The 9,043-nt window shown below is 37.0% G+C and overlaps 1 long non-coding RNA gene across 1 annotated transcript; it reads right to left on the minus strand.

The window, feature by feature from the left end:
* Positions 1 to 8,354: 8,354 nt before the first annotated feature.
* Positions 8,355 to 8,690, minus strand: LOC110463448. Its single transcript, XR_002464395.1, has 3 exons — positions 8,670 to 8,690; positions 8,442 to 8,496; positions 8,355 to 8,399 (listed from the first exon to the last, which is right to left on the minus strand). It is a non-coding gene; the product is annotated as an uncharacterized LOC110463448 (long non-coding RNA).
* Positions 8,691 to 9,043: the final 353 nt, after the last annotated feature.

Raw genomic sequence — 9,043 nt, forward strand, 5'->3', positions numbered from 1 at the left:
AATAAAAACAAACAATTACACGTACGTTATTTAGTCAAGACTATTCCCGTAACTTCATCTTGAAATAATATATAATATAATATAGAAATTAAAAAAAAAAAAAAAGTGAGGAACCACCAACATCAAATATAGTTTTAATCTTATGAATTCATATAAAGGAATGTGTTTCGGCGTCGTGTAGGTTAACTGATTAGATGTTAAATGTAATGTACTGTTGAGTTCCAAACGGATGCCATTAGAAGTTTATACGAATTATCAATATTCATAAAAAAATCGGCGGACAAATCATCATTCCAAATTATTTTTTTGGTGCTAACAGGGAAAATGTTGCCTATAAGCACATCTGCATCTGCCGCTGTGCAAATAACAGTCGAGCGCTGTATAGATAAATACAGGTCAGAGTTAGGGTCAGAGACCGACACGCTTCCACGAGCAAGTACATCTAAATCTAAGTCCGTTATTGGTCTACTATGAAAGGCGTTTTAGGAGCGTGTTTAATTAAACGGTTTGTGTGCGTTTGCGTTGAGTTTCCGTTGCGTTTCCGTTGCGTTTGAGTTCCGTTTGCGTTGCGCAGAAAAACGATCCAGGGTCTGTAGTGATGTCCCATGTCAAGTTTGGTCAAAATTGGCCCAATAGTTTTGAAGAAGGAGATTAAAATGTAAAAAGTTGACGGACGACGGACGCGGTATGCCATAAGCTCACTTGGCCCTTCGGGCCAGGTGATCTAAAATTGCACAGTAAACAGTTATGTCTGCTTTCGCTCTATTCGATGCCTTTAATTATAGTACAAGTATTATAATTGTTTGAAGGTGTGTCTACTTTTATTTAACTTGAATTTGACGTACAGCAACATGGCGGATGTCGTTAATTATGTAGAAAACACTTACCTTCCCGTTACACCTTGACCTATTGTCCTTGACCCTTCGCAAAAGCTCCGTTAACATATTACTTTTGTTTACAGTTTTACGCATGCACCGATTATGAGTTTGAATAACGGCTTCGTTTACACTTCGAAAATAACTTATATACATATCGAACTTTTGTTACGATAATGTTTAAACTCATCATCACATGTAATGTTTTGCAGGTCACTGTTGATGGGGATCTGTGTATTGGTAACGTTGTACAGTATAACACGTTACGTCAATACCACGGCTGAAGTTCGGAATACAAATACCACGGCTGAAGTTCGGAATACATACTGGAGCAAGATTTTCTATCGAATTGAAGGCTCTTCCATTCATACCAAATACATCCTGACAGGCAATCCTGTCCATCACATAGCATTTATAAAGGTACCTAAGGCCGCCAGTACAACGGTTGAGAATATATTTCTACGTTATGGGGATGAAAGGAATCTCACATTTGCTCTGCCAAGAGGCCGTGAAGGGGGTGGTGGTTCTTTGACATCACGCTTCTTCTTTCCACCACCCAAAAATAGAACTTATGATATAACTTGTGGGCACGCCAGATACAACAGAGAACAATTCAGTAAAGTTATGCCTAACGATACTAAGTTTATAGGAATCGTAAGGGATCCATTCAGCCATTTTCGATCTTTTATCAGATTTATGAGACCCAAAGAAGTGCAAGGTATACCAGGACCAAATCCAGTTTTGAAATATCTGTCTCGTAAAGTCAAAGACATCAACTCAACGGGTCGTTTTGATATATTGTGCAATTATATGGCTATGTATTTTGGGTTTCCTAGAAAACTACGTTGGAATAAGAATGAACACGAAATACAAAACTATTTACTCAAACTGGATAAGGAACTAGACATCGTTTTAGTGGTGGAATTTCTTGATGAATCTATTGTGTTGATGCGACGAATCTTAAACTGGGATCTCAGACATGTTTTGTACGGAAAACTTCGTGTCAATAAAGAGGTAGATAATCGATTAAAGTTCGGAACAATTGAAGAAAACATTCACAAAAGTTGCGCATATCTAGATCACCGTCTGTATAATTTCTTTGTTCACAAACTGAAACAAAAGATAGAAAGACAGTCACCTGATTTTTATGACGAATTGGCTTACTTCAGAAAAACTAGAATAATATATGATAATTTCTGTTTAACTTCAATATCTGAAGCTCAAAACAACACCACGATTGCCTTTGAAGGCAGTGCATGGAATAAACCATTTGTAATCACAAGAAAACATTGTGAAAAGCTATATATTCACGATGTCACGTTCTTAGATATGTTGATTAAAAAACAACATGCACGGTCTTAAGGTGTCTTAAGCGTCAAGAGCCAGGTTTACATTGTTTAAAGATAGATTTTTGTTCTTTTCCAAGCGACGGACCACATTTGTGTAGGATTTTTAAATAATACCTTGGTGTATATATTCAGTTGCACTCAGTCAATTTTGTAGCACTTATTTGAAAAGATATTTGTCCTTCACTCACGGGGAGGAATAACTCCTATGTCAAAAATAGACCGCCATGAATGGTACCAGTAAACTTTGTCTTTCTGTTGTATTGAAGGATACTGAAATGAGTTGTTCTTCGCCTATTTTATTTAGTTTTTAACCAGTTCTATCTTATTCAATGTAGTGTATTGGGTGATAAACGTGTCTATTAAAAGGGTTCATTCTCTAAGATTGATACTGTTACGAGGTACAAATCTGTATGTTGAGGTAATGATGTTCACGAACTATAAATGGTTTCGAGTTTGTCTAAACCGTAACCCTATGTACTATATGTCCCCGTACATGTGTGTGATAAGGGCACTATAACGAACATCAGCTGAATGAGGGACGACCTTTTTGTTATTATCTTTTTGTTTGTTATTGAGGAGTAAGAGGGTCTAGATTACAAGTCGGTGGACACTGGGGGAGCCATGTCAGATTTTTGCCCTTTAAGTGAACAGCATCTACAGTAAAAAGAAATGATGAAAAGGAAGTCCAACCAACTTTAGGGATCTAACTTATATCGGATAAGTTCCCCGAGGAAATACAGGAAACGAGAAAACGTCTGTGGCCCGAGAAGAAAACAGGAGGTCGTATACATATATGAAGTGTTGAGAAGATGAGAATTTTAGCTTGGAACATAAATGGCAGTTTGGACACAAAATTAAAGACACAATTTATGAAAACGTTCAATATTTCATATGTTATACTTAAAATACGTACAACCCATTCACAGGCAGGTGAAATTGTATTATAGTGAACTCAAATTTGGTTAAATTTAGTAACTGGTGACTCCGTAAAAATTGATAAAAATATCATAGATAAGGAGAAATATGTTTTTCTACCATGTGTCCATATCCCAGCTGTTGGTTTCAAATTTGATCATCAAAACAATCGTGACTTTTACTATGATTTACAAACTAATATTTGTCAGTTTTCACGATTTATGTGAAGCCTGTGATGTACTACATTATATTGGAAGGAATAGTTTTGGTTTTTCAAACGATTATACCTATTGCAGGTACAACGGTTCGAGTATAATTATTATAATTTAATATTGCTTAAATTCCTTTCTTAAGTATTATCTGTTTCTCTTAGAGGTTTCAATTTGATTCGTTTTGTTACTTTTTATTAAGATTTCATGACCATCAGATGACCTACACATTTTAAACATATTTAATGCATTTATGTAAAAATACCCTCGTTTTTAAACTCAAAATCACCAACGTGTAACTTAACGAATACAATTAAAGAATCTTGGATAAAGAGACAATATCTAAGATTGGATGTAGATATGCTAGATCATTTAGGATCACATAATCAACATTTTATATAAACTTTGCATTTAGAAGAACATCAGGACCTTAAATGGCTTTGAAACGCCTAAATGTTAGTTATAAAAAATACCACCGGTTTTTATTTAAACGTGGAAGCAGACACTAATATGTTTTAAAACATTGAAATTGAATAACATTTACCGATATGTGATGAATAAGATTTTGAACTTAATACAAATGAAATTTTGCAAGCCATTCTCACTGTGAAGCGAGGAAAGGACATGGTGTAGATGTCATCCGAAGTGATTGTTTATTAGCTGGTCAATCATTACTTTTACTAGCACTAAGTACTTTAATGAATGAAATTTTAAATTCTGAATTTTCAATCAGAATAGTCTAGATTTGTGATAAACCATTTTATTAACAGAAAACAAGTAAATGTGTTCTAACCTAACTAGGTTAAATTTGCTCAGGCTGATTATTTTGAACTTGGTTTCGGATATGTGTAGGTAAATCAATCATCACACGCGGACATCACCGCTTGTGTATTACCATCTACATGTGATATGTATATAAACTTAATAAATACGTCAAAAATAGAATATGTATTTTAAAAATGCATGTATCAACATATTGCCTATGTAAGTCAATCACAACACGCGGACATACGCGCTAGTGTATAACCAATAGTATATTACCACTTATATATTACTACCCACTTCAGAGACAGCGGAGATTGGATCAAGCCCGTCAACACTTTCAACATATGTTGGAAATCTCATCAACATGTGATAGTTATATAAACTTAAATAAATATAGAATATCCATTATAAAAATGCGTGTATGTACATTTTGTCTAGCAATTACAGATTGAAGTGAGCAGATATAAAAAAAGTTCAAGAATATATTTTTTCTTTATTCCTGAATGTAACGCATATATCTCTTTAAGGAAGAAAATATATCAAGAATTTTATAAGAATAATAAGATTAAATTGTTAAACAATATAAATCAACAGAGCCTGTCGCTCTACATGTATGTGTAGGCCATGCTATAGCTTTGTAATTTCCATGTATTTATCTGACTGAAAGTAATAAAAAATTGAACTGTGTGCATCATCGATGCTTATTTATGATCTACATATTATCTAATACTGTAATTATTTAAATGGTAGTGTCATAATTTTACCTGTCATTATATAAATAACTATTTAACAACAATCAGAATCGTATTCACCGTTATGAAGCTCCAATTTCTTAAATCTATACATATTTATGAAGGATCTGTAACAGCAGTCCATCAGACAACTAATTCAACAAATCGGAAATATTGTTAATGAAAATTAAAAGTACATGTAGATACACTCCACTTATTACCAAATAAATAGTATACAAATTGTTATATCTCCTTGTTATGCATTGCTTATCTAAAAAGTGAACAAAGGTTTGGTGACGGGAGGCTATCCGAACGGATCGTAATGTACACGGCAATCCAATGCTGACATTGTTTAGTATCAGGATCTGTATTACCAACTAATGAGCATGAAACATTTCACCTACGAGGCAGTCTATTTCTCCCATATATGTCTTGAAAAAAAAGGTGAAATGTTTTTTTTTAATTTGATGTCTAATTCTAAAATATCCATTATAAAGCAATAAAATCGAATAAAATTTGTCGAATTCTATCATGTTGTCGAATTCAGCGTACACTGTAACGATAATGGTGTTAGATAAATTTCCTCTTCTAATAAGGTGAGACATGCCTAGTTCGGACCCTTGTAGGTCGTTATATGTTTCAAGGTGAAAACGACTGTAAAGGTTTCGACGGAATATGTCAACCATCGACTGTAAAGGTTTCGACGGAATATGTCAACCATCGACTGTTAATAGCATATGATTAATTCCGGGGATCACTGTCATTTTCCTTCTCAAATCTTGTTAGCTCTATCCCAAGAAGCTACCAGCAAAATCTTATGAATCCATTCCTTTTGGTTATTCAGAACAAATCCTTTGAAATGTTGTTGACCTCTGTGACCTTTAAAATAGGTTAAGGTCATTTTCATTTGCAAACTTTGGTGAGCTCTATCCCAGGGAGCCACCAACCAAATATTATACTTTTATGCCTCATGAAGTTGTTTGATGTTTTTGACATATTTGACACCTGTGACCTTGAATGTAGGTCAAGGCCTTTTCATTCTAAAACTTTGTCTGGCTCTATCTCAGGAAGCCACCAGCCAAATATGAAGGTTCTATACTTTTTAGTTCTTCAGAAGAAGTCATTTAAAGAGTTTGACATATTTGACCAGCAGGTAGGGCGTAAGAATTGTACCTGCGGCCCCCAATTGCATGATCATAAGAGGCGACTTAATTTGGGACCTTATCTCTTCTCTCCTTTCTAAATAACGTTCTTCTTCCTAATGTCTCCCTTGACAATGCCTCACTTTTGGCCATTTGTTGAGCGTTCGCCCCTGTGAGGAAGGCTTTGGGTTCTGTGCCCTGGCCGAGACATACCAAAGTCTTTAAAAATGGAAGTTTCTACTCTTGCTTAACGCTCAGTAAATTAGGAGTGGGACGACTGGTTCGCCCGTTGTCAGTATAATGTGACCGGGAGGGGCGTCCTGCTGGGTGTCTTCGGCAGTATGTTTCAGTGAGGTAGCACTATAACGTCGGCTTCAGTTCCGCGCTATCATAAGGAGACAAACACGAACATATCGCGGCCTCCCAAAATACACACCCATACATTACACGCATGCCACTTGCACACAGGGGAGGCCTCTATCTTAAACAAAATAAAACCAAAACAAACATATTTGACCGCTGTGACCTTTAAAGTACGTCAAGGTCATTTTCGTTCTCAAACGGTGTTGGGCTCTATCCCAGGAAGCCACCAGTCGGATATAAAGATTCTATACCTTTTAGTTCTTCAGAACAAGTCGTTTGAAGAGTTTGACATATTTGACCAGCAGGTAGGGCGGAAGAATTGTACCTGCTGCCCCCAATTGCGTGATCATAAGAGGCGACTTAATTTGGGACCTTATCTCTTCTCTCCTTTCTAAATAACGTTCTTCTTCCTAATGTCTCCCTTGACAATGCCTCACTTTTGGCTATTTGTTGAGCTTTCGCCCCTGTGAGTAAGGCTTTGGGTTCTGTGCCCTGGCCGAGACATACCAAAGTCCTTAAAAATGGTAGTTTCTACTCTTGCTTAACGCTCAGTAAATTAGGAGTGGGACGACCGGTTCGCCCGTTGTCTGTATAATGTGACAGGGTGGGGCGTCCTGCTGGGTGTCTTCGGCAGTATGTTTCAGTGAGGTAGCACTATAAAGTCGGCTTCAGTTCCGCGCTATCATAAGGAGACAAACACGAACATATCGCAGCCTCCCAAAATACACACACATACATTACACGCATGCCACTTGCACACAGGGGAGGCCTCTATCTTAAACAAAATAAAACCAAACCAAACATATTTGACCGCTGTGACCTTTAAAGTACGTCAAGGTCATTTTCGTTCTCAAACTGTGTTGGGCTCTATCCCAGGAAGCCACCAGTCGAATATAAAGATTCTATACCTTTTAGTTCTTCAGAAGAAGTCGTTTGAAGAGTTTGACATATTTGACCCCTGTGACCTGGGAATCCATTCATTATATAGGTTAACCAGCAAAGCTGGTGTGTCAAATTGACTGAGGAGATAACCAGATCTAAAGAATGGAACTCTATATGTGCAGCAATGAAGTTAAATTAAACAGAAAAAAAGAGAATAAATTTGCAAAAACTATTCGCCTAAATTTAGCATTGATGATGGGCACTTCTTGTTTATCCCACCAACATAACACATTTATAACACTAGTGTTTAATGCTCCACCCTTTTTACATATTCAAAGTATGGTCACTTCCTGTTTATCCCACCAACATAACACATTTATAACACTAGTATTTAATGCTCCACCCTTTTTTACATATTCAAAGTATGATCACTTCCTGTTTATCCCACCAACATAACACATTTATAACACTAGTGTTTAATGCTCCACCCTTTTTACATATTCAAAGTAGGATCACTTCCTGTGATTTAATGAAAATAATACAGAAAAATATGAAAAAAAGTATTTCTGATATTGACAAGGGGAAGGTGTATACACATCATTGTACTGGCTTTGTTTTCTTGTCTAATTTCATTTTCTGTTGCCGTTGTTTTTATACTTTTTTTTACCTCAAGTGACCATAACCTGACAACACCTGAAAATTACCTGTCCCTTACTCCTGACAACACCTCAACATCACCTGACAACATCTCAACATCACCTGACAACACCTCAACATCACCTGACAACACCTCAACATCACCAGACAATACCTCAACATCACCTGACAACACCTAAACATCACATGTCCCTTACTCCTGACAACACCTCAACATCACCTGACAACACCTTAACATCACCTGACAACACCTCAACTTCACCTGTCCCTTACTCCTGACAACACAATAACATCACCTGACAACACCTCAACATCACCTGAAAACACCTCAACATCACCTGACAACACCTCAACATCACCTGACAACACTTCAACATCACCTGACAACACCTGAAAATCACCTGTCCCTTACTCCTGACAACATATCAACATCACCTGACGACACCTCAACATCACCCGACAACACCTCAACATCACCTGTCTCTTACTTCTGACAACATCTCAACATCACCTGACAACACCTCAACATCATCTGTGAACACCTCACCATCACCTGTCCCTTACTCCTGACAACACCTCAACATCACCTGACAACACCTCAACATCACCTGACAACACCTCAACATCACCTGACAATACCTCAACATCACCTGAGAACACCTCAACATCACATGTCCCTTACTCCTTACAACACCTCAACATCACCTGGCAACACCTCAACATCACATGTCCCTTACTTCTGACAACACATTAACATCACCTGACAACACCTCAACATCACCTGTCCCTTACTCCTGACAACACATTAACATTACATGACAACTCCTCAACATCACCTGTGCTTAACCCAGGAACACTAATTACATCATTCATCAATTAAAGAGGTAAGTATCTTATTCGAGGATACAACACAATGCCATGACAGGATTTGAACCTGCGACCCCTCGGTCACCAGCCCAGCTTCCTTCCACTAGACTACAGTGCGCCATAAATTGCCTTGATAAATAACACTCTGGCAACTTCATTCTTAATGACAAATGAATTTCATGACACGTGTATATATATATGGGTGCCAAACAGTTCTATATATAGAACAGTGACCTTGACCTGGCTGTAACATCTAAATATAATGTAGTATAATATCTACAAGGTGTG

The sequence above is a fragment of the Mizuhopecten yessoensis genome, unplaced genomic scaffold, assembly GCF_002113885.1.
Source record: "Mizuhopecten yessoensis strain PY_sf001 unplaced genomic scaffold, ASM211388v2 scaffold10909, whole genome shotgun sequence".
Lineage (NCBI taxonomy): Eukaryota > Metazoa > Mollusca > Bivalvia > Pectinida > Pectinidae > Mizuhopecten > Mizuhopecten yessoensis.